The following is a 26,900-nucleotide window of genomic DNA, read 5'->3' on the forward strand; positions in this document are numbered from 1 at the left end:
ACATTTTTAGGCGAATGAAGGTTCAGTATGGAGATGCGTGTTTGTCACAGCCACAAATCTATCAATGGTGCCGGAAATTTGCAAATGGTCTTACGTCTGTGGCCGATGCTCCACGCCCCGGCCAGGCTCGGCACGTAGTGACTCCAGAGACCATTGCAGCCGTTGAAGCCATCGTTTTGGAAAACCGCCGTGTGACAATAGACGAAATTGCAGCATGTGTACACATGATTCATGGATCGGCACATCATATTGTGAATGATGTTCTCCAGTTTCATAAGGTGTCCGCAAGATGGGTGCCCCGACAACTGACGCCTGAACTGAAACAGCGACGTGTTGATGCGTGCGAAGACCTTTTGTGGCGTGCTGAACGTGACGGTAATGCCTTCCTGTCACGAATCGTCACTGATGACGAAACATGGGTGCATTACCATCAGCCTGAAACAAAGCGAGCGAGCAAGGAGTGGCGCCACGCCGAGCGATTTCCATCTGTTTGGTCCGCTCAAAGAAGCAATGAGCGGCAGGAAGTTCCACTCCGATGAAGAGGTACGCAACGCGGCGCACGAGTGGTTTCGCCGTCGCCCAAAAGACTTTTTTCTGCAGGTATTCAGGCTCCTCCGAAGCGCTGGCGGACTTGCATTGAACGAGGAGGGGACTATGTTGAAAAGTGATTTACTTCTGTACCCTGTGTGACCAATAAATAATATTTAAAAAAAATAATTATGGTTTTCATTTGACTCCCCCTCGTACATGTTGCAATAAGCTGGTGTTTTCGGAAGTGTGGGGGCACTCGAAATCGACGGAAATGCAGTTTGCGTTATTAGGAATCGTCCACCCAGACATTATAAAAAGACTGAATATTATGTTTTTCGCTATACCTTTATTCAGTTTAAAATTATTTCGATACTAGCTGAAATGCCCGTTCCTCGCACGGGGGAAATATGTTTATAGGAAATAGGTGACTCACTATAAATTGATTTGTGATACAGTTACAACAGCAATTTCATTAACCTTAGGTGCATTGAATCTACTTTTGTGTTCTCCAATTGGTCTTTGTCTTCCGGAAACAACTTTATACTCGTCTGATACCATTCAATCCAGTGCTGTTTTGAATACCTGAACCAACTGATTGTATTTGTGTAAAATCTTCTGCATATCTTCAATTATTTCCCGTCTCAATCCACTTATATTTGCGCAAAGTTGATCGACTTCTGTTTTTTCGTCCCCAATGAAGCACACCTGCAAAAAAATTTTTAAATCGTTTGGCAGTGGTAACAATGATCCCACTTTATGATAGACTTGTCCTTTGATCGAGAACACAGGACTGAATTGATGTTCTTCACTGCTCATGGATGATGTCATTTGAAAGTACGCATTATAAGCTCTTATATTTTGTAGAAAATGCTTTGATTCCGAAGTTTCTGCAGTCATGTAATGAAAGAATTCTGGGGGAGGCATTTCCAATGGTGTTAGTCGAATTTTTTCATTCTTGCAACACATTCCTGGTGATTCTCTACTGAATTTCTTGGCACAGCAGAACATACAGGCTTGATCCATTTTACCAATGACAACGTGTTTATGTTTGTATTATACTCTTTAGTGGGATCATAACGGAATGGCTCACCTGACAAACTATAATCTCTACTTCTTGTGCTTCGCACGTCTCGTAAACTAATGTATAGTTCATGCGCCTGCGATCGTTGTCTTTCACGAACTCCACTCATTGTAATTCTACTTAGTTCGTTTTGTAATCTTGTTTCTTCAGCAGTTCCTCTGTGTCTGCTTGCTGCATGTCTCATTCGATCCTCTTCTTTAATTTCTTCCCCTTGTGCATATGTTAAGCTTTTTCTTAATGTATTTTCATTCTCTTCCGTTGTGACGCTAAACGTGCTTCGTGGTCCTCATGTTTCATTTCTTCCCTGTTCTTTCTGAGTCCTTCTTTTAGAGTCATAAGTGGCAAGATTATCTCCTTTTTCACGTTTCGGCATTATGTTTAACGTTATTATTACTTAACACTTTTAAATTCCATTTAAGACACTCTTCACTGAGTTTTACCTTTAGCAATTTACTTTTCACTTGTTACGTTTTAAAAATATCACTGGCATACAATTAACTGTCTGGCAATTTCACTTTTCTTTGATCCGATCTTATATTTTAAAAGTTTCCCTGGCATATATTTAATTTCCAGTTTATAGAGAGTAATTAATTTCCTATAAACATATTTTCCTTTTGAGAAGAACGGCCATTTTAGGTACTTCGTTGAAAATACAATGATGGTTTCAGAATTATCACAATGTCTTTAGACATTATATCTTCTTTTAAACGAACTTGTAAATAAATGTAATGGCTCAGACTCCGGTCCATTGTTCCCTGTTAACTTTCTTTGGTGCTATTTGAGCACACTGGTGCCAAAGAGCATTAAGTAATTTGAGGATGAAACTGACATGTATTTAATTTTCTGTCAAATTACCTCCCAGAAAAGTTGTTTCTCAGTAATCTATAATTTTAGTTAATTATGCTTCTGTATAAATAATTCTTACCGTAACTCTGAAACACGTTTCTTTGTGGAAAGAGTGTCGCTACTCTATATAGACTCTTCTTGTGTTGGCGCATGGAACTTGGAACAGGTAAACCTCAGGGGCACCACAGAGTTAATTGAGTTTAGATAAGGGACGCAGCCTTTAGTAGAAGTGGTGGTAGTAGTAATAGTAATAGTAGTACTTGGTAGTAATAGTGGTAGCAGTAGTACAAACAGTAGTAGTGGTAGTTGGTAGTAGTAGTAAGTAGTGCTAGTAGTAGTAAAATAATAGTAGTAGCTAGAAATCGATTAGGTTAGATAGGTTCTGTTGTCTGGCTCCCATCTAGACATAACCTCACCATTTTCCTTTCAAAACATTAAATAGGTTGAGAAAAACCTGAGCATAATGATAATGATACCTGTAAAGTTTAATAAAAATAACCCGTATTCTTAATGTGTTTCTTCCTACTGGTGCACGTTCTAGAACATTTTCGAACCTATAGAAAAATAATATAACATGCTGGTACATTCTACAACAATTTCGAACCTTTGGGAAACTTCTATAACAGTCTGTAACATATTCCAAGATTGTTGATAATTCTAAAATTTAACCCATTTTTAGCACAGTAACACCGTTGCTAGGGCGTTTTCTCCCTCTAGGACCCCTGCTGGTCCAAACCGAAATCTTCATGGATGGGAGATACAGGGCTACAATACCATATAAGTCCCATGGAACTCCGGGTCTTGGTTTCGGAGCCTTTGTGGCACGCACGGACAAACCACACTTACTTTTATTATATATATTGATTACTGAAGCAATTTAGGGTTCGTACTATGTGGGTACTTTTACTGATGCTTTGGGACTTGGAATGAAACTCTTAATTTCAGTTGGAAGACAACTTTATACCATGGGTGGATTTAGGAGATATACCCTGGAAGGGGAGGGGCAGTTACTTGAAGGGTGGATGCTATTCCAGGAGAAGCTACGTTTAGGATAAAACATTAAACTCATCTTGAAATGGCTGGGGGAGGGAGGACATGCTTTACGCCCTGTATGTGGAATATATCGTGGTGCTATATTATAAGGTAACCAAGAAAATTCGTGCTATTTTTGAGAACAGTTACTTTTGTCGCGTTAGTGTGGTCAAATTGATTCTGATGTTATACTGTATTTTTTCATTCCTTTTAAACCTTATTTAATAGAGAATTGTTCAGTGTAACGCATGTTTCGCTATCGGTTTTGTAAGAAGCGAAATCTTCGAAACAGCATGTCCTTGGAAAGGGAGATTTTGACGCCTATTTTGTTTTACGAGTACAAATGAGGAAACAAAGATGCAAATGCCACTAGAAGAATATGCTTCGAGTTTAGAGGGACGTGTGAGTAAACGAATTGTTCAAAAGTGGTTCAGCTGCTTTTCTTCCGAGTTGAGTTGATTTTGAGTTGAACGTCTCTCTCAGCAGCGAGGCTACCTGAGAGGGGACCTACTGATTAACGTGGAATCCAAACTACATGAGCTCTCGCCGGGAATCGAACCCAGGCCTCCCACGCCGAAGGCGCGTACGCTAACCGCTTAGCCACGGAGGAGCTCTGTTTTTCTTCCGAGACGAGAGCCTTGAAGACAAGCATCGTGTTGGCGGTCCATCCACCCTCTACAAAGTCCAGCTGGAGGAGGAAATCAGCAGAATCCTCATCAAACTTGACAGGAGCTGGCACACAGGATTGGAGTATCTGACGAAATCTTTCGATCGTACCTTCATAACCTTGGGATGACATAAAAGCTAAGCAAATGAGTTCCTCGTCTCCTGTCCGAAGAAAACATACTCAACGGTTAACATCATCTTGTCGTTACTGTCGCGCCATAATGAAGCCTCGTTCCTGAACCAAATCTTGACATATGACGAAAAATTGCTAATGAATGATAACTGAAAGAGGAAACATAATTGGACAACTTCTGATTCGCCTCATTTTCTGCTAAACCGGACATTCAACAAAAGCGGACAATGCTATGTGTTTGGTGGACCAGCGTTGGCATAGTCCACTATGAATATCTAGAAAGCGGAAAAAACCATAACTGCCGAGGTCTACTCGTCACAATTGCAAAGAGTTTCAGCTGCACCGCTCCAGAAGGAGCCAGCACTGGTCAAAAGAAGAAGAGTTCTTCTTCTCCACGATCTTGCCAAACCTCATACACCAAATGCAACTAAAGATGTGATCAATACATTGGGCTGGAAAGTTCTGCCTCATCCGCCCTATTCCTCGGACATCGCTCCATCGGACTATTACCTGCTTTTGGCCATGGGTAAACCACTTGCGGAAACAGCAGTTCCAAAAATTCGACGATGTCAAAAAGGCAGTATCACAATTTCTGGACTCTAGAGAAAAGGATTTTTTTTTTCAAGAAGGCATTTATAAGCTTGTGTCTCGTTGAGAACATGCCATTAAAGCCAATGGTGATTATTTCGAAGAATAAAATTGGTGTTTGATTTTTGTGGGCGGTGTTTGAGTGACGAAAACCTCACGAACTTCAAGGTGACCTGAACTTTCACTTTCAAAAACGGGACGCATACGAATCGGCGACGGTTTGGGGAGGGGATGGCTTCCACATTGTATTTTGGGACTCAGCAGTGTTTTCAATTTACAAAACACACAAGTAAGAATGATAACACAGTGTTTCTAACTTAAGTATCACCCAACAATACTTTTAACTACTTGAACACTCAGAATTCCCACTTGAACCACAGAACACTCTATTCTCATTTGAATATTCAGAAGTTCTAGGCACGGCTGAATCTTCCCAATGAGTGTTGGTATGGAAGAGTGTAGAATTTGCATTGATCATTTATATTTTGTCTAATAATTACCGGACACCTGGGTCATATTTGCTTAAGAACGGGACATTTAGGCGTCCCGTTTGAGAATCAGAAAGAAACGGGACAACGATTGAAAATAAGGGACTGTCCCGGCTAAAACGGGACGTCTGGTCACCTTGATTGCTACCTGATATAATACAAGGGAAAAGGAAAGATAAGTAGTTTTGAGTAAAGACTTACTTGTTTCTTATCTATTGATATTTTATTATGAGAATCGTATACTCATGCTAATCGACTGAGGTAGTTGGGAAATACTTTAACAGTACTAAATCATATTCTAGTACGAAGGAAATATTATCGCAAAATGGAAATATTACAGTTATACTATTTAAGTGAATACTAAAACTACCTAAAATTTAACAATTTGTATTACTCCTTTGAATAATAGGATATCTACCTACAAAATTTCGTATTTCTAGATATTCTGGAATTTGAGGTTTGCCATTCTGATTGTGAAAAATGCTCCGCAGTCCACCGTATGGGTATTTCACAGACACATTATATTAGTTCACCTCTTTGAGCATTAGGGTAACTACATACCAAACTTCATCTTTCTAGGACTTAGGGATATTGTTCCCTAGATAAGGACAGTGGAAAAGACCATTATTTAATTTTTAAATATAAATGTGCATCAACCAGTAACCCTAAGAAAGACCGTGAAAATCAATTTAATATATCATTACGTACAGTATAAGTCTGTAAATTGTTACTGTTTGGTAGGGATGCATTCGAGTCGAGTCGAGTCGAGATTTAAGCCTGTCTCGACTCGTCTCGAGAAAATGTTCTCTCGACTCGTGTCTCGACTCGAAAATATGTTTCTGTCTCGACTCGACAGTCTCTGTCTCGACTCGACTCGAATTCGAGTCGAGACGTCTCGAAATTCGAGTCGAGACAAAATGTACGAGTTAAAATATACCCACACATCAGCCAGACCATCATGACTACCTACCTAATTGTCAGTATGTCGACTTTTGGCATGGATAAAAACGGCGACACGTCTTGGCATACACGCAATGATCCTTGATAGGTCGCTGGAGAGAGCTGGCACCACATGTGCTCACTCAGGTCTCCTAATTCCCGTAAATTCCGGGAAGGGGGCGATGTGTTCTGACGTCACGTTCAATCACATCCCACAAGGAACATCACTCAAATGTCCGGCTCCAATTTCAACGAAACTTTTTTTGCTGATAGAAGGCATGTATGCACCATTACTTGTGATGACAAATTTTTGCCATGGTGCATGTTTTCTATTTTTTTTTAAATAACTTTTAAGAGTTGTGATGTGGTTATTAGAGATTACTACAGAAGTCCCTTACTACCCTTTGTAAACGGAGCTTTAATGAAGAAAAGTGAAGAAAAACCATGTGGATACATATAAGTCCTGGGTGGAAGCCGTATGGTAGATATGACCTTGATGGCAGCCATCTTGAAATCCGCCATTTTGAATGAAAGTCAAGTTTTCAAAATGGGACTAGGGTAATATGATACATAATTTCGGGCTAGAATTTAATTAGAAAAATAATGGTGAGGTTAGTTTTAAGATACACGTATTTGGGGGAAAGTTACAGGCATATTAATTGTTTTTACTTACTGTGTGCGTAAGTCCCTTCTTACTTTCGTCTCAAGACCTGTAAATCGATCGCAACGGCAGAGCCCGGTTTTGCACTAGTGTTTAGAAATCTTTAAACTCACTTGAGGCAATATTTGTGGATTATTGTATTGTATTTTGCCTTTAATTAAATTTGAACCCACTTCATGATCTTGTGTAAAGTATCACTAAAAGAGAATATCTGTTTTTATGGAGAACGTAAGCATAGCAATTATAAAAGGTGAGTAAGGTCCGTATGTATTTATAAGAAAGTTTATTTTACGAGTCTTTTGTGGTTCCGCCAACCTATTCTTGAGTTTTTTTTTTTCAAAATACTCATATCTCATAAATAAAAGAGCTATTATAAAATCTCTTACCACTATTCTTTAATACTTATAAAATTTTATTTATTGTAAAAGCACTGGCGAGATATTTCTTATCGCCCACTAAAATTATGGTGGAGCTCCTTCGTGGCTAACGATTAGCATACTTGCCTTTGGCGTGGGAAACCTGGGCTTGATTCCCGGTGGGAGTTCATGTAATTCGGATTCCACGTTAATCAGTAGGTCCACGTCTCGCTGCTGAACGGGACGTTAAACTCAGAATCAATTCAACTCAAAATTATGGTTTTGACTTTATTATGATGTCATTAGTTTAAACGCCCAACTGCCCAGTAATTATAAACATTGACTACATTATAAAATTGTAATTTGTGACGACTAAAATATCAGAAATTAAAGATTATTCTTTGGGTTTTGGAACATTTTGAAAAACGTGAAAAACTGGTACTGCACCGATACAACACACCTTTTGCATTTGTCATTGTGTAAAGTGATACAAACTGAAGAAGAATTACAACTTTATGAAATTGTATTAGGACTTATTATTTAGAAATAAACACCAAATAAGTGTAATAGTTCATATCCGTATCAAATACCAAGTTTATGATGAATGAACTACACAAAGTAGGATACAAAAACGCTCATTGCAATTTGTTCCATCCTTCAGTCGAACCAGGAACTGAAACATAGAGTGACATTTTCTTTTTAAAGATACTTTCTGCAGCTAAGTATTGTGGAGGGTTATGTCAGTAGAAGGAATTGCATTCCATTATACAAGCGCAATTTCACAACTTTATGTACACATTACTAAATATCGAACACCCTTGTCCATATGATTAGCGTACGCGTCTTTGGTGCGGGAGACCTAGGTTCGATTTCCGATGGGAACTCCTGTGGTTCTGAACCCACGTTAATTTGTAAGTTCACGTCTCATATAGCCTTGATGCTGAAAGGGACACTAAACTCTAATCTAATACTAAATACAAATATTTAAAGAAAAATGATGACGCACCAAGATGACGTGAATTTGGCTATCAAATCCATTTTGTGTTTTCAGTTATTTTCTAGTAGTATTTTTTCTAGGCATCCTTTCAAAAGACAGTGATGCAAATTTCGTAACTGCGGATTCCTGTTAGAAGCCATGAAATTATCCGATTAGATGCAAAATTTCCCGTCCACTAAAATAGATACCGTAAATTTACAATATCTAACAATAAATAATTTTGAAAGATATCGCTTTCGAGGGAAAAAATGAAGTGAAATCTTTGAGTTTTACGTCCCACGGTTATGCCGGTTAGGCTAAAGGAGAGGGGTGATGATGAGAAATTAGTGAAATCGTGGAATGAAGAAAGTGGGAGGAACGGAAGAACCCCGAGGAAACCAACGCACATGATGTTTGTCCACCACAAAGTTCACTTGGTGCGAGCTGGGATCGAACTAGGGTCCCCAAGCACCAGAGGTGAACGATCTACCACTGAGCCACCGCGGCCCCGCTTTAGAGGGGCCATGACGTATAGTTGAACTCATTCTCGTAGTATGAAAGGCATTATTTATAATTATGCATGATAGGATCACAAACAAAATTTAAAAATATTATGTGCACTTTCTTTTAACAAACATTATATTGTCTTTTATGGTGTGGAAGGGAATGTTATGTTCGAAAAAAAGTCCTTAACACGATTCTTGTTGCTACACACTGCATGTTTCTAGCCACAGAAAAGATGCAGCGATAGGTAGGCTATTTTTCAATTGCTTTACATTAGCTTGATGTTTCAAGTCTTTTGTGTGTTTCTGAAGGTCACTTTTACCACAAAAGAGCTCAATATTAACATGTCTTACATAACTTTGGTTCGATTCTCAACAAGGACTGCAACTACCCGTTAAATTGTGCATCCGAAAGGCACTCTTTGTTAAACCTCGCTTATCACCGCTCATCTTAATAATATATATAACTTCACCGCGAAGCAAATGTTGCATTTCTCTCTTTCATCCTAACACAAAACAAAACTAACCACAGCTGTGACACGAAGGAGCTATTTCGAAAAGAAACAAGCTGTGCTTCATAGAGATGTGTACCAAATGATAGAAGTATAAAGTATTGTTTTCTTTCCTGTTTATTTATATCAGTTGGTGTTCTTAATGAGTTTACTCATTAGTTTAGAAAGAGTATATATGGAATTTGGACATATGTTGTACGTATTCTCCTGAGAAATTGATGAGACCAGAAAAATTATAAGGACAGATGGAATAGGTTTAAGCGCATCTACGTGACTTTATCAAATATTTATTCTCCATAATGGTACCACGCGGAAAACTTGGTATAGGCCTACTTTTATCTTTGCGTCCCTCTGTTAGCTGTTTTGTATCATATATATCGGATGTTTTTGATATTTCTTCTGATCATTAAAACAACAATGGTACCTCTGTGCGTGCAGAAATGCAAAAGCACAAGGTAACTTCCTATTTGTTTTGGAAACAACAAACCCATTTCACGTGTGCGAGAGAAATTGAGCACAGCGAGATCGGGTGTTTACTCACGGTCAGTTCGCAACAGGAGTCCATGGTAAAAGATTTGGCTATCTCGAAAACACTCGCAAAACCTTACAAAGACAAAAGACTGCGCTTCAAAGAAAGTTTAGACACAGATGTTTCAATTTTCTTTTAGCATCTTTCTTCAGCAAAAGAGTCGGTTCATTGTATTCGAAAAAGGGAAGGGAGAAAGGGTGAATTTATATTTTATGTGGGGGGTAACGTTGTAAGTAGTATACATACCGCTTCCGACTCTGTACTGAAGCACTTCCTTTAGCGGTATATCACTAGATTTATCCTGACCGTCATCCCACCTCAAGTTGTAAAGTAGAAAGGGACAGAAGTATTCAACATGACTGCGCACTTGTTTCAGTTCACAATACGAAAACCAGTGAGCAAGTAAACAGTCTTTTGTAGGATCGTGTTTTACTTCTTGAAATTATTTTTGAACATTTCTGTGAATTCAACAACAGAACGCAGTAGAAATACGGACTAGTTTTTACTCCAACCATTACTTTTGCTCCAACCCAGGGATGCCACATTTATGATTTCGTACTAGATTTAGTGATTTTACTATTGAACTAGTGATCTAGTACGTACTTTGGGTAAATAAGCACATTCTAGTGATTTTTTTGCATTTTTTTCTGATGCAGACAAATGAGAAGGAAATGGTTCTTAAAATAAAAGGAAGAAGTATATTGCAGTTCAAAACAAATGTAGAAACCTTAAATTATTTTTTCTTTTCCCTCTGACTGAATGAAACCCCTGCTGTGTAACGACCTTAGGTAAACAACGGCTATCTTTGGTCCGCTACCTCCTTTTGTTAGCCGACATGAGATGGGTTACTTTTTTTCTGGAAGAAAGTGAAGAAATAATTATCCAGTACATTTACGTTTTGTCAGGCACACAGGCGCAGTCTGTACTTGTTTCCTAACGAATTTTAGCAACATAACATAAATGAAACATATGTACCAGAAAATAGAGGCAGTACAAACGGAAATTTTCATCTGTGACACATTTGATGAGAAATATAGTTAGATGTCACGTGCAAGCACTCTAAACATGTCCTACCCTGTAATTCTATTCGTATGTTTATGTAGGTGAGACTGAGAAATCAAGAAACAATAATAACTGGTTTTCTTCCAGGGGAAAAATACAAATGTGAAGGGGTGTTACACTGGGACTTTAATTGCGTCCTTTGTACAAGATTAACAAGTGATAGCAATTTTTTAATTTATTTTAGTTCTTGGGGAGAGGAAGATGGAAGCGAACCCTCGTAAGGACCTCTGCAAGGAAACAAGAATACTATGTTTCACAAAATAGTTTTACATTACACAAAATAGTTATATATATATATATATATATATATATATATATATATATATATATATATATATATATATATATATATATATATATATATATATATATTGAGTTTTAGTCAGGGTTTTCATTCTGCAGGAGAGGGGGGGATAGTAATACCTGACGAACATTTTCTATTCTCAGTGTGTTGCAATGATAGCATTTCCTTCATTATAACTTGGCCAAGCTAGTTGCATTATATGTAAGGATTAAGTTAGCCTAAAAAGCTTAAATTTCTATGGCTGTTTTACTCTGTACCCATGTTTCTCATTTTCGGTCTACGGGACTCTGTGTCCGGAAATTTTCGATGGCTTCCAAGTCGGAAAATAAGTGTATCAAAGGCATATATATTATATCTATGGTTATATGAGGCATGGATCTACAGTTTAAAGTGGGATACCGGTAACAACTTCATGAGTTTCCACCGTAAATCGAACCAGAGTCTCCCGCGATCAAGGCGTATGTGTTAACCATACAGCCACGAGGAAATTCACATAAGCACACACACATATATATTGTTGAGTTGATTTTGACTTTACCGTCTCTTTCAGCAGCGAGGATATATGAAATGTAGACCTACTGATCAACGTATAATCCGAACTACATGAGCTCGTGCCGGTAATTGAACCCGAGTCTTCCACGGCAAAGACGCGTATACTAGCCGCGGAGTTCACACACACACACAGAATCAGAGTCCTCACACACCAAGGGTGAGAGCTGTGCCACTGAGTCACAGCGGCCACGGGGCTAGGTCGAGTCCACTTTACGTTCATAGTTTCTTAGTACATAAATGTTACGATTATGAAATAGATTTTCCTTAATGAGTTGCATAAAAACAAAAGCTTTCGAAATGCATTAAACAATTAGCTCGATTTGAGTGTGAACTTAAAGTTATATCAGAGTGTAAATACGGATACGCACAAAAGCTCGAAAACTTAATACACTATTTCTCCTATATAGTCAGCATGTATCAAGCAATCGTTCAGCTTTCATTTGAGAGGATGGAAATCGAAGGCCCCTGAACAACTATGTTACTAATGTGCGGAATGTATTTATCTTACAGTGAACTGCTTTGATGCCAAGTGGCCTAACTCCAAAATTGAAATTTTCCAGGAGTGAAAGTTGAAGTTCAATATCTCATGAACAATCCATATTTCTTTTATGTTGGGAACCAAAAGCATAACTACTGTATGTAGTTCATTGTTTTATAATTTAGTGTTTACAAAAATCCTTTAAAAAAATACCTATTCATAGAAGTGAATGGTACTTATCTGTACTAGTTCTTGGCATCCAAGCAGTCCATTTATTGTAATACTAGCTTAATATACCCATTCTTCGCATGGGGGCTGTATTTGGAAGTCAACACCTGTGGAAGTATCACCATTCATTTCAGTGACCGCGAAAACTATGGATTTGACACTAGTATCAATCAATATGGGCTATTTATACATGTCTCGGTATTCCTCACCCGCTGACACCCGGCCCGCATACAGTAGTAGCTGAATTTACAAGTCATCGCTGATGGAAGTGTCACCATTGATCTCAGCGACCGTGAAAACTATGGATTTGACACTAATGTCGATCAATTTCGATTACTTTTACTACATGTCTCGCTAAACGCTCCCCTGAGACCCCCTGGTTCCAATTTTGACAAAAACGCTTCGCCTTAGACTGGGACCTGGACCAAGGTATCCGTGACCAAAATTTGGTAACTCTCGGTCAACTTGTCTGGTCCCCAGGTCGGTCCCAGTAAACGTCCCCCCCGAGACCCCCCTGGTTCGAAATTTAAAAAAAAACGCTTCGTCTTGATCTGGGGCCTGGACTAAGATACCCGTGACCAAATTTTGGGAACTCTCGGCCCACTCGTCTGGTCCCCAGGTTGCACACAGACAGACAGACAAACACACAAACAAACTCTTTATTTTATTTATATTAGATAAGATATACTATGTAAAATAGTCTCGTATCATAATATGTGATGTACAACAAATGTTACATTATATATTATCCGTAGCTCGTGATATGCTGCAACATATTAAAGCCTCAGAATAGTTGGGCAAGCGAATAATCCAGAAGTTACGTAACCCTATTGTGTTCATGGGAACGAAAACACAATAATTATAACTATGCTAAATTACTATAGACTACCAACTGCTCATTCAGAGAATTTATGAAGTTCACTTTATCGCAATAGTTTTATACAAACTAGATTTAGACTACGGATAATAGTTTTATACAAACTAGATAATCAATTATTATTATTATCATTATATTTGCAGTACAACCAAATACAACGACATTAACTATTAGTTCTAATTAACTGAATTGAGCTGAAAATTAAATCTTGATCTTTAAAGATTAACTATTAATTTTATGCGTTCTGTACCTTTCTGAAGGAATAAAAGCTGGAATTGGTTTCAAGGCTGTTTCTGAGTGAATACTTTCTTCAAAATAATATTAAAAATTATAGAAAGATTTTCGAGACATTCGAGTCGAGTCGAGATTTTTAAGAGCCGTCTCGACTCGACTCGTCTCGAATTTTACAAAGTGTGTCTCGACTCGAATCTCGACTCGAATTCGAGTCGAGTCGAGTCGAGACATGTCTCGACTCGAGCGCATCCCTACTGTTTGGATCAATATAAACTCCTATATAACAGTAAAATATATAATACAAAATTTAACACAATTATGATCCACAATGATCCAATATAATGTGTTTATACGGAAAAATATTTTATTATACACAAATCTGCTAACTCTTCGTATGTTACGAATGAGTTAAAGATTAAATGCAGTTCCATTTGAACACAGCTGAATTTCCTTTGACGGAGTTCGCTTAAGTTTTGGTCAGTCAATAGTAAACGAAACCACGTTTCAAACCCTTTGGCTCGGTTTGACAACAGTTTAGTTCGCTTTCTAAACGGTACGGTTTGGGAACGGTTCGGTTTCAGTTAACCATTCCAAAACCGGTTCAAGTGGCAAACGGTTTACGTTTTCAGGAACCGCCCACCCCTAGTGACTGGTGACAACGGGAAAGCTTTTCATTCATAACTTTACTCAACTGATATGCATACTCCTCGAAGCAAAATAGTCGCATACCAGTCTAATTTATTTTGTGTTATGTTAGATGTACGATGACATTATCATTCCATGACGGTATTGTGGGTCAAGCCCCACAAGTATTCTACAATGTCAATAGGTATTGAAAAAATCTCCCCTTTATGGTAGCCCTTGCCGATTTTTATTAAGATGTCTTTCACTTGTGTCTGTAAATAGTGTTGTAAATAGAAAAAAAAACGTTCGTATTTTTTCAGAAATGTATGTTTTTTTTAGAAAAAAAAACATTGCCTCTCGTTTTTTTTCTAAATTTCGTTCTTTTTTTCAAATAGTCATTTGTAATGCATCTTACGTCTGTTTAAGTATGAAATATTTTTATGTAGGTGTAATCACCGTAAAATGCAACATAAATTAAACGCTAGATACTAATACGCTACAAATATTTTACAATTTACATGAATACCATACCTATTAACAATTCGGGTTTCAGCACTTTTCATCAATATCAACTAAGAAATAAAAGTTCTAATGAAATTTTGTTTTTTCGTGAAAGCAGGCCTCTAATATGTACGAAAATAATGTCACAAACAGTATAAAATTCAAATAACTTGTGTAAAGGTAAAAACTAATACTAATTTGCCTAATAGTATTTTTCTAAATATCATATATAAATAATTTCTCGACTAGATATATATATGTATGCAGGGCCGGCTCTACCATACCTGTAACACGTACATTTGCATGGAGCGGCAAGTTTGGAGGGTCCGGCAAAATCTGTTATAAGTAGAGACCGGATGTTTAGGCATTAAAAACTTGAAAAATAGCCAGGCAAATAGGCACTTAAAATTTTAAAAAAATTAGCAGTAAAATAGGCACTAAAATGTAACTCGGAATAATGAAGATAAATACTCAATACAATTTAAAAAATAGATTAGTCATAAATAGTGTTCAAAGAATATAACAACATACCTGTTTGTTGATGTCTTCTTTCATTCTATATGTAAAGAACGAAGCTATATATATATATATATATATATATATATATATATATATATATATATATAATATAGGGAGAGAGATTGTAATGTACCATGTGCTTGTGTTATTTACAGGATATAAATTATATATATTTCCAAATCTTATTTCAAAGAAAATGCATAGAATACGCAACATTAGGCACTAAAGCAATTATTTAGGCAGCGAGGGGCGAAATAGGCTAAATAAAGTTGGCTTAAATCGAAACTATAATCCCTGATATAAACTTTAAAAGGTTATTTTAGGTAACATTAAAGAATAGGCATTTTGCCTAACATCCGGTCTCTAGTTATATTATTTAAATTAAATATTTCTTGTTGGAAACAGACTTCATGATGATGGTAGTTACATTTACTAAGCTGACCTTTTTGAATACTACATTCATAAATTATGTTTAGGTTGCAGGTCGAATGAATCCGAGCACAAATTGCTTGATTGTTTTCAAATGCAAGAATTCAATTCTCGAATAGTAGCGAATATCTGTTCCATTTAGTAAGTTATCACAGTTTTGATATGACAACTAGTCTTGTTTTTGTCAGAAACAAGTTCCTTATCATTGAAGATAGAAACAACTTTTTAAAATAATATTAACAGATGTAGAAGAAAAATCAAGAAATAAAGATAAAAGAACTAGTTGCATTGGAATTGCAAACCGATACATTGAGATTGAAGCTCGATATTGAATTTTATAAAAAGGATTACCATCTTTCTTCTGCAAGTTTGTTTGCTTTATCTTTCACTAACATAATAGATTAATATTTAAAGAAAGAAAAAAAAACAGACACAAAGGGATTGCATTTTTAGTATTTAAGCCTTTCTGAATGCGACTACACTTAAACTCCCCTTCGTTGTTCATGCTGGAGTAGCATACTTAAAATCATCACTTTTAAGATTTGTTCTTTCTGGAGAAAGGGGGAGGCGGCAAAATATGCCATAGCACGGGGCGACAAATTGCCTAGGGCCGGCCGTGTGTATGATGATGAAAGTTAGTAGTTGATAATAATGGCACTTCTTGTATATGTATATACAAGACATGAATGTAGGATGACTGAATTTGAAGTAATGCAGGGTGTTTCAAAATTAATATTAGGGTTTTGAAACTTTGTAGCATCTATTACAATTAACTTACAATTATAAATATTATATCAAATGAAAGAGCAACTCAAACAGTTTTGTACGCACGCATGTACATGCATTGTTTCTTCTGTCTGCCGTTAGAAAGAGCAAGTAGCAAAGATGGAGAGTAGAGAGCAGAAAGCTTTTTGTGTTTTAATAAAGACTGAATCTGTACAGTGCAACCGTCTGTGTGAAGAATATGAAGGAGACGCTTGCAACTACGTCCTTATCGTTTGCAGTTGCTACAGGTCTAAAGCCTACAGACTACGGTTTACGTGCCAATTTCGCAAGTGAAATATTGCTGCATAACAATGAAGATTTTCTGGATCGTGTCGTCTCCAGTGATAGACATTTCACCTAACAGCTAATGTGAACACTCATAATGTTTGCATCTGGCCGTCAGCAAATCCTCAGGAGATGATACAGTTGAAAGGAGACTCCCCTAAATTGAATGTGTTTTGTGCCATATGACGGAAGGTTTATGGGCCTTTCTCGTCTATCGACTAGATGTGTACCATGTGACGAATGAATCTCACATCGAACACTTGTAGCAAAGACTGTTTGAGGTGCTCTTTTACTTGATGCATTGCTTATAATTGTACGTAAAATGTAATAAGTACTACGAAGACTTAAAACCCCGATATTCATTTTGAAACACCCTGCATTTCTCACCAACAGTGTTGGAACTAATATGTAGAAAGGAGAGAAAATTTTCCTTATAAAGTTATTGTTTACAACAACGATATTATTATTAGTCGAGACTATAACTACAACAACAACACGGGTTAGTAGTCAAAAAAATGTAATCAAATGTACATTAGGTGACCAAAGTGGCACACAGGGGTGTGTCACTTTTTTAATCCGCTCCTGTGTGGACACTAATTAAGATATCGGGATGTTATTCTTGCCAAATATGGTTGGACCACAGTTTATCATATTGATTTCTTTTTCTTCTGGTGTCGAATTTCCTTCTCAAATTTCATCCGTCAAAAATTGGAGAATTTTCTAATTCCGAATTTCCTTTACTCCTTTTTTCCCGGTAGCTTTCTTCATTGTAGAAAGACCTCCTTAAGACTTACCAGATAGATAACTCGGATGGATACCTAACTGTTGACATCAATTGAACGGGCCTGCGCGTAGTGTTGCCAATTAGGGAAATTAAAACTTCCCTAAATTTGGGCAAAAAATTCGAGATTTTTGTTTATAAATCCGTACCTATACGCCCGAGTGCAAGTCAACTTACGCCAAACGAACATTTGTCCTTACTGAACAAACGCGGGTACAGATCGTTACAATGAAGTAATTAGGGGGCGCACGGAAAATTAGTATTTAGGTTCTAAGCCTTGATTTTTCTAGTTTTACCCTACTTTTCTGTTTATCATAATATATTTTTGGTAATTAGAAGCTTTGTTCCTTAGATATCGCCATAATACTTGTAGGATATATTAGTGGTGTACCACACTGTAAAAACTGTATAGTTGGAATAACCCAGAATTCTGGGTTGAAAAAGTGACAACCACGCCGTATTGTCTTAGAAATAAGAAAATATGGTCATAACAACAATACGAGAAGTCAAAACTAGTAAAAAATAAAAACCTCTGGCATGACCTGGATTCGAACTCACACCGCGCGGCTGTTAAGCGCGTGCGTTATCCACCAGACCAACCGGAATCTTAGTTTAGGCTGTATGATAACAAGAATTACAGCATACTTTGGAAGCAATTGTTTAGTCACTTTGAATTTAAAACAAGTCAATTAAAAAAACTAAACCAAACCAAACATCACCCGGAATATTGAATCAATGCCATTAAATGCTAGTTTAGTACAGCAGCTATTTATCAATGTTAACGTATGTTTTGAGAGAAATTGTCTTCACTCTTGGCGAAGTGTACTGAGTGAACTGCAGTGCACTTCGCCAAGAGTGAAGAAAATTTCTCTCAAAACATACGTTAACATTGATAAATAGCTGCTGTACTAAACTAGCTTTTAATGGCATTGATTCAATATTCCGGGTGATGTTTGGTTTGGTTTAGTTTTTTTTAATTGACTTGTTTTAAATTCAAAGTGACTAAAAATTGCTTCCAAAGTATGCTGTAATTCTTGTTATCACACAGCCTAAACTAAGATTCCGGTTGGTCTGGTGGATAACGCACGCGCTTAACAGCCGCGCGGTGTGAGTTCGAATCCAGGTCATGCCAGAGGTTTTTATTTTTTACTAGTTTTGACTTCTCGTATTGTTATTATAACCATATTTTCTGATTTCTAAGACAATACGGCGTGGTTGTCACTTTTTCAACCCAGAATTCTGGGTTATTCCAACTATACAGTTTTTACAGTGCAGTGTTTAATTTAAGATATCTTGTGTCTGTCTGGTAGCAGTGTTGCCAGCTACATAATTATAATTCCAGATTTTAGGGGGAAATTTTGGGAAAATTATCTGTTTTGTCTCTATTATTTCCCTCTTGTTCGCTACATCGGAACAAACGTACCAGTATCTGGAAGTCTAGTCTTTTCCCTACACAACACACTATAGAAAGTTTCAATAGAATAATTAAGGGAAGTACAGTTGAGGTTTACAATAGACTGTTAATTGGAAAGATAACTGTGATTTTTTAAAGGTAGAATGAGATATTTTTTATTGACATGCTTACTTTATTAGATATCGTCACAATACTTGTAGGATATATTAGGGGGATACCAAAGCTTATTTTAAGATAGTTTGCGTGTGTCTGATAGCAGTGTTGCAAGCTACAGAAAATTTTAATTCCAGATTTTAGGGGCAAATTTTGGAAAAAATCCTTTTTTGTTTCTTTTATTTCCCTCTTGTTAGCTACACTCGAACAAACCTACCAGTGTCTAAAAGCTTCTTTCTTAGCCTACACAGCGCACCATAAAATGTTTCATTAGAATAATTAGAAGAAGTACAGTTGAGTTTTATAATTCATGTTCTGGAAATGGTAAGAAAATGGTCAATTTCTGAGGTAGAATGAGAGTTTTTTTTTTTAATTTCGTGCTTAGTTTGATAGATATCGCCATGATACTTGTAGGATATATTCTTAGAGTACTAAGGTTTATTTTCAGATAATTTTCGTCTGTCTGATGGCAGTGTTTCCAGCCAAAACAATTGATTCCCAATTTTAGGTGAGAAATTCGAAAATTTTCCCTTTCCCCTCTATTATTACCCTCTTGCTGGCTACATTGAAACAAACGTACCACTACCTAAAAGCTTCTACTTTGCCCTACAGAACGCACCATAAAAAGTTTCAATAGGATAATTAGAGAAGCTGTAGCCCCGGCATATTTGTTGATTTTTGTTTGAGGCGTAAAAAGTGTCAAAATTTCATGTGTATGATGATAGAGAATTTTTTCTTTCCCTCTTTGAATGGAAGCCAGCGACTTCAGGATTTCACTGTACCTTGCCAACACTCCAAAGAATTTTTTTTAGGTGAATTAATATAACAGCAGTGGTGCTAGATACAAAAAAAAAAATTGAAATTCGGTTAGGGAATTTTTTAAAATTTTCACCCCTACATTTACCTCAATAATTTCCCACCCGTTGGGAACACTGCAATGCAACTTACACCAAAACATAGCCATATTCATTTTCTAAAAAACAAGGCCTTAACCATATCAATCGAATGAATGGTTTTTGAGCAATAAGTCACTAACTGAAAATGTAGGAAAACGCCGAAAATGACCTGGGTCCGAAAGGAATAATCACACAATTTTGCTCGTATAGGTACAGAGAAACAAACGATATGTAAGTTACGAGGGCTTCTACTCAGGTTCTATTGATTATTTCAATAATCTGCAACATAAATCAATAAATAGTTGCCAGAAAAGAAACAGACATTTGAAAAAAAACATGAAAAAGAACAATGTTTTTTATTGAAAAAAACTTCACAGAAAAAAAACCGTTTTTTTTACAACACTATCTGTAAAGGGACATGTACAGGTGTTGTAGGAATGACAAGGAGATTCATGCTCATATGTGAACGATGCGCTGTGTAGAGGACGCAGGTTGAAGCAGTATATAGTTAGGATTTTAAAGATCAACTAAGGTGCCTTCCATTTCAACTCAGGCAATAAAATATAAAATTGTACCATCACCATCTCAGATATTGTTAAAACTTTTTTTATAGCAACTAGACATGTTTTTAAGAGACCCATATTTTTTTGTTTTGTCGAAAAAAAATTTTCCCGCCAAGTAATGGGCCATCAAAGACGGGGAGTACAATTTATGAATTGTAGAAGACATGGAAAATGGTCAAATTCGGAGCCTCACCATTCGGCTATGGAGACAGGTAGTTATAATTCTTGTTGTGGTATGTACATAGGGATATAAATAAACTATATTTTATTATGGTTTGGTTTGCGCATGCGTATCTTTTTGTACATAAATTAACAAATGAACGTCAATTTATCTGAAAAGTCGAAGTTTGCGAATTTTTTTCGAGCACTTCCGGTTCGAATTTTAAAATTCTGTTTTCACGGTTGGTAAGACCTGGTTACCCGTTTTCCGAAAACATTTTTGTATCGCTTCTGTGTGCAACCGTTTTGTCGCAAAAAATTCGAGAAATTGTAAAATTTTCAAAAATCGCCATTTTTGGGCGCCATTTTCTCGAAAACACCATCTTCTAAAATTCTGAAATTTTGTCAAATGGTTCAACTTTACATGAATAATAAACACACCAAATACCATTCTCGACCAATGCTTCATGAATTAACTGCAGCCTTTTAAAGTTAGCGAAGTTTCGTTAACTTTGATGTCACAGTTAGCAACACTGGGAACAATAAAAGTGCAATGATTTCACGATGTTTGTGGTTCACATTCATTAAATGAAGAATAAAAAGTGTTCTTGACTGTTTTTTTTATTATTATTATTATTTTGATCAAGTAGGCTCTCTGAAATAGTAAAATGAGCCTCCCCCTACTCCCCGTTTTCTTAAACCAAAATAATCTGAGGTGGAAATTACGATTACGAAACGCACAAATTTCAAAATCACTTACTTAAAATGGTCTTCGGAAACAGAATTTCACTGATTTTTTTATTATTTTATTTTTTACATGGACCAATCATTTGCTTGGTTGGTGTCTTCACTAATAGCATGTAACCGTGCAGGTGCTCCAATAGGTGTTGGCTCACTCACAACTCGTTCAGGAGTGATCTAGTGGCAAGAAACTTTTTCATTTTATATATAAATAAAACCGATCTAAGAGTTTGGAGCTCTTAAGAGTAGCTCTAAGTAGTAGTATTACCCCCCCCCCCCCGACTTCCAGAAGTCCGTCCTGGATCCGCCCATGCGTAGCACATTGTCGATAGTCACAAATGCTGGTGGAAGCATACACAGCATTTCAACTTCACGTAATTCATGATTTATTCATAATAATTCTCCTCGTACCACTGGTTATCATACATATATGTATGTAACAAAAGTTCCTTTTTGCAGATTTCTTAAATCTACACTTTGAATTGCAGAAGTTCGATTTTGGGGGAAGCATGAAGTTAGTTAATGGTGACCCGTTACTGCCATAAAAACTTCGCCAGTTCCCGAAAGCCAAAGATGACTTCGTTGAATACCAGTTACTGGTTGCATACTTTCCCTTTTTTTTCTTCTTCCGGAAGTCGTCGGATTCAGTTCCAGGCAACAAAACGAGAGTAATACCCGGAGTTTGTACTTGCACTATACTCACGAATTCTTCTGCGATTTTAGTAGGGGCGCGGTGGCTCAGTGGTAGAGCGTTCACTTCCGGTGCTTGGGGTCCCTGGTTCAATCCCAGATCGCGCCGTGTGGGCTTTGTGGTGGACAAAAACTGTGCTCATGGGTTTTCTCTGGGTTATCCTGTTTCCTCCCATTTTCTGCATTCCACCATTTCATTCATTTCTCATAATCACCGTCTCCTTTAGCCTAACCGGCATAAGCATGGGACGTAAAACGTAAAGATTTCATTTCGTTTTTTTCTTCTGCGGTTTTAATACTGTGTATCTGTATTTGTCTAAGGTTATGCCGCGTTGCCACATTCTATACACCTCGCCCCCCCCCCCCTCAATACCGTTGCAGAAACCCTTGCATGGCCGGTTTCACTGTAAAACCACTGCTTTATCGGATCTGTCTGCATCTCGAACATCTGAAAGCGATTTTTAAAGTGGGATGCAGCACCATCAGAAATCACTGACACGGTTTGGGTAATTGTAGACACTCATTTTCTCGTATTCAAACTTTTTCTATAAAACATATTTTCGCTTTTCTTCGAGTATTTTTAGAATCTTGTCTATGGCTATGAGTACATGAGCCGAATCGTGTGTTTTATCGTCGTTTATTACAACAAAACTGTCAGTTGTTTCATATTCCGGTGATAATTCTGAATTTCACTTTACAGAATAACAGTCCAGTCTTCAGCGAAGTCCACATGAAGTAAAATAGAATTTGTATCTTGAAAATTTATACGGTGCTTTTCGGTAGCAATTAATTCTCTTTGGATTTTCTTGATGTAGTCATGAATTACAATTCTTACAGTTAAACCAGCAATGTACGATACGAAAACAGAAAGTGGCACAGTTTTTTTTAACGAGATTATTGTTTTCCCATATGGCATACGTAACACTCATTTTCATCAGGATCAATAATTAAAGACTCCATACTTAGTCCTTCCACTCCAGGACATTCACCACATTCTTGAAGAAGAAAGTAGTCATTTTCTACGGATCATACTACTAAAGGAAATAGGTCACTCATGACAGCTTCAATACAGGCTGCACCTTTGACTTGTAGCAACGCAGTAGCAGCTAACTTAAAATTTGCATAATACACACACACACACATACACACTTCCCTCGCAGGTTGCGGACGGACCCACTTTAGTCGAATACTGTAAAATTCCGAGTGATCCATTCTTATGTTGGGATTGTTCTGTTTAAAAAGTCAGTAAATTTCTTTGGAACGCGTAAGAAGACGTTTCGATTTTTTTTTTTTTTTTTTTTAACTTTTTGTCCTTTTTCGATCACTGTAATGACATCGCACTTAATTGAGACTTTATCTGGAGCATTGCAAATCATCATTGAGGTAATAGTTCAGGCTTTTTGTAGATCAGAATTTATTGGATGGCCATTTCAAGTAAACTTTGAAATAGTAAAATGCCCCCCTCCTACTCCTTCGTTTTCTTAAACCGAAATAATCTGAGGTGGAAATTACGATTACGAAACACACAAATTTTGAGAGCCTTCTTGATCAAAATAATGAAAAAAAACAGTCAAGAAAACCTTTTATTCTTCATTTAATGAATGTGAACCACAAACATCATCAAATCATTGCACTTTTATTGTTCCCAGTGTTGCTAACTGTGATATCAAAGCTAACGAAACTTCGCTAACTTTAAAAGGCTGCAGTTAATTCATGAAGCATTGGTCGAGAATGGTATTTGGTGTGTTTATTATTCATGTAAAGTTGAACCATTTGACAAAATTTCAGAATTTTAGAAGATGGTGTTTTCGAGAAAATGGCGCCCAAAAATGGCGATTTTTGAAAATTTTACAATTTCTCGAATTTTTTGCGACAAAACGGTTGCACACAGAAGCGATACAAAAATATTTTCGGAAAACGGGTAACCAGGTCTTACCAACCATGAAAACAGAATTTTAAAATTCGAACCGGAAGTGCTCGAAAAAAATTCGCAAACTTCGACTTTTCAGATAAATTGACGTTCATTTGTTAATGTATGTACAAAAAGATACGCATGCGCAAACCAAACTATAATAAAATATAGTTTATTTATATCCCTATGTACATACCACAACAAGAATTATAACTCTACCTGTCTCCATAGCCGAATGGTGAGGCTCCGAATTTGACCATTTTCCATGTCTTCTACAATTCATAAATTGTACTCCCCGTCTTTGATGGCCCATTACTTGGCGGGAAAATTTTTTTCGACAAAACAAAAAAATATGGGTCTCTTAAAAACACGTCTAGTTGCTATAAAAAAAAGTTTCAACAATATCTGAGATGGTGATGGTACATGCTCTGCCTGAATTTAAATGGAAGGCACCCTAATGATATATATATATATATATATATATATATATATATATATATATATATATATATATATATATATATATATATATATATTTGGTCTAGGAATTAATTCGTGCGGGTGGACAAGAGATGGCGCAACGAACGGAGCGTCCCACAGTTCCGTGTATCCACACATGTGTTGCAAACCCCTGTCATCGCGTATCTTTCGTAGTATAGGGCAGTGGATTAAAGCGTCAACAACACCAGTTTGTAGTTAAGTGAACATGGCGCAATTTGTGCCTGATAAAGTGTTTTTGCGGGGTGTCCTGCTGCATTACTTTAACATGCAGAAAAGTGCGACTGAAAGTCATCGTATTTTGGTGGAAGTGTATGGTGACCATGCTCTAGCTGAGCGAACGTGTCAGAAGTGGTTTGCACGGTTTAGAAGTGGTGATTTCGGCTTGGCAGACCAAGAGCGAGCTGGACAGCCAAGAAAATTTCAACACGAAGAATTGACAGCATTGCTCGAGCAGGATTCGTGTCAAACGTAGGAACAACTTGCAGCAGCATTAGGCGTTGATCAAACAACAGTCTCCAAACGCTTGAAAGCCATGGGAATGATTCAAAAGATGTCACATTGGGTTCCACATGAATTGAAAGACAGAGACGTTGAAAGACGAAAAACCATTTGCGAATTGCTGCTTCAACGACAGAGCAGAAAGGGGTTTCTGCATCGAATTATTACGGGTGATGAGAAGTGGATCCATTACGAGAACCCTAAACGAAAAAAGGCCTGGGTGAAACCAGGTGAACCAGGTCCATCACAATCAAAACGAGATATTCACTGTGCAAAGGTTATGCTGTGCATATGGTGGGATATGAAAGGTGTGGTGTACTATGAGCTGCTGCAACCGGGTGAAACTATGAATGGAGAACGTTATCGACGACAATTAATGCGTTTGAAGCAAGCTCTGGCCAGAACACGATCAGAATGGGAGAACAGACATGATAAACTTATTGTTCAACATGATAACGCTCGCCCACATGTCGCAAAACCGGTCAAAACCTATTTAGAAAATGTCGGATGGGAAGTTTTACCCCACCCGCCGTATTCACAAGACGTTGCTCCTTCGGACTACTACTTGTTCGATTGCATGAACAACGATTTCATTGGACAGCGGTTTACTTCTTCAGAAGATATCGAAACATGGGTCTCTGACTGGATCGCTTCCAAGGATGAGGACTTCTTTCGCCACGGAATCCGTACATTGCCTGACAGATGGGCGAAAGTGGTGGCTAGCGATGGACAATATTTTTCTTAAGGTATTTATGTATTTTGTGTTTGTACTACAGCTTCAATGTGTGCGTACCCACCGCACGAATTAATTCCTAGACCAAATATATATATATATATATATATATATAATATACTTTCTTAATCCTTCGTAGTTTAGTGGTTCTGAGTATGCGTAGTTCACGCTATGTTTTTATACAGTTTCCCTTTTTAAAAAATCAGAACATAACAACGCTGATACAAATGTGGACCTATCAATGTTTCGTTACTGTGCTCTTCCTCACTGGATGTGCTTCCTGAAACAGCTTTTAATTAGACAAGTTGCTGTAATATCGCTTGATGACAGGTACAACGTAATTGGCAAATGATTTTTCGACAAATCCAAGACTATATTTTCATTCACTGATTTGTAAACTTTCCAATGAAGTCAGGAAAATTATCATCAATTAGTTTTTTATATTAGTTTGTCTTCATCACCCGTGCGGCATTAGAAAATTTACGATTAAATTATAGCATTCAAGTAGAGCGTAGCGGTGAACAACCTGGACAATAGCTATGCCATACTGCCCAATACCAAGATTGTGATTGAGTGGTTAGTTGTGGAGGCGCGGTGGTAGAGCGTTCACCTCCGGTGCTTGGGTTCCCTGGTTCGATCCAGCTCGCGCCGTGTGCACTTTGTGGTGGACAAACACGGTGCTCGTGGGTTTTGTCGGGGTTCTCCCGTTTCCTCCCACTTTCTTCGTTCCACCATTTCATTCATTTCTCATCATCTCCGTCTCCTTTAACCTAACCGACATAAACGTGGGACGTAAAACTTAAAGATTTCATTTTTAATTTCAGTGGTTAGGCCCATGTAATGCTGTAAAAAAAAAAAATTAGCATTACACCCCCGGTTCAAAACCGTGTGAGAAAACGCAAAAGGCTATTCTCATAATACTTGATAAATGTTAGACAATGCTCTCTCCCTTTCTCTTATATATATATATATATATATATATATATATATATATATATATATATATATATATATATATATATAATATACATTGATTACTATTTTCCACTTTCGTTACAACTCAATCCCAAAATAGCAAAAGTAAGGTATTAGTGGTTGAACTTAGTGACTTTCATCAAACTGGACGAAAGAAAGTTTGGTAATGAAGTATTTCTTGCGAG

At 37.2% G+C, this 26,900-nt stretch overlaps 1 protein-coding gene across 10 annotated transcripts in view; it reads left to right on the forward strand.

Moving 5' to 3' along the window:
• The window catches only part of LOC145674461 (uncharacterized), a 338,683-nt gene that overhangs the window by 237,601 nt on the left and 74,182 nt on the right, over positions 1-26,900 (forward strand). The gene's annotated exons all lie outside the window — the stretch shown is intronic.

The sequence above is a fragment of the Thermobia domestica genome, chromosome 17, assembly GCF_964235325.1.
Source record: "Thermobia domestica chromosome 17, izTheDome1.hap1.1, whole genome shotgun sequence".
NCBI classification, from domain to species: Eukaryota; Metazoa; Arthropoda; class Insecta; order Zygentoma; family Lepismatidae; genus Thermobia; species Thermobia domestica.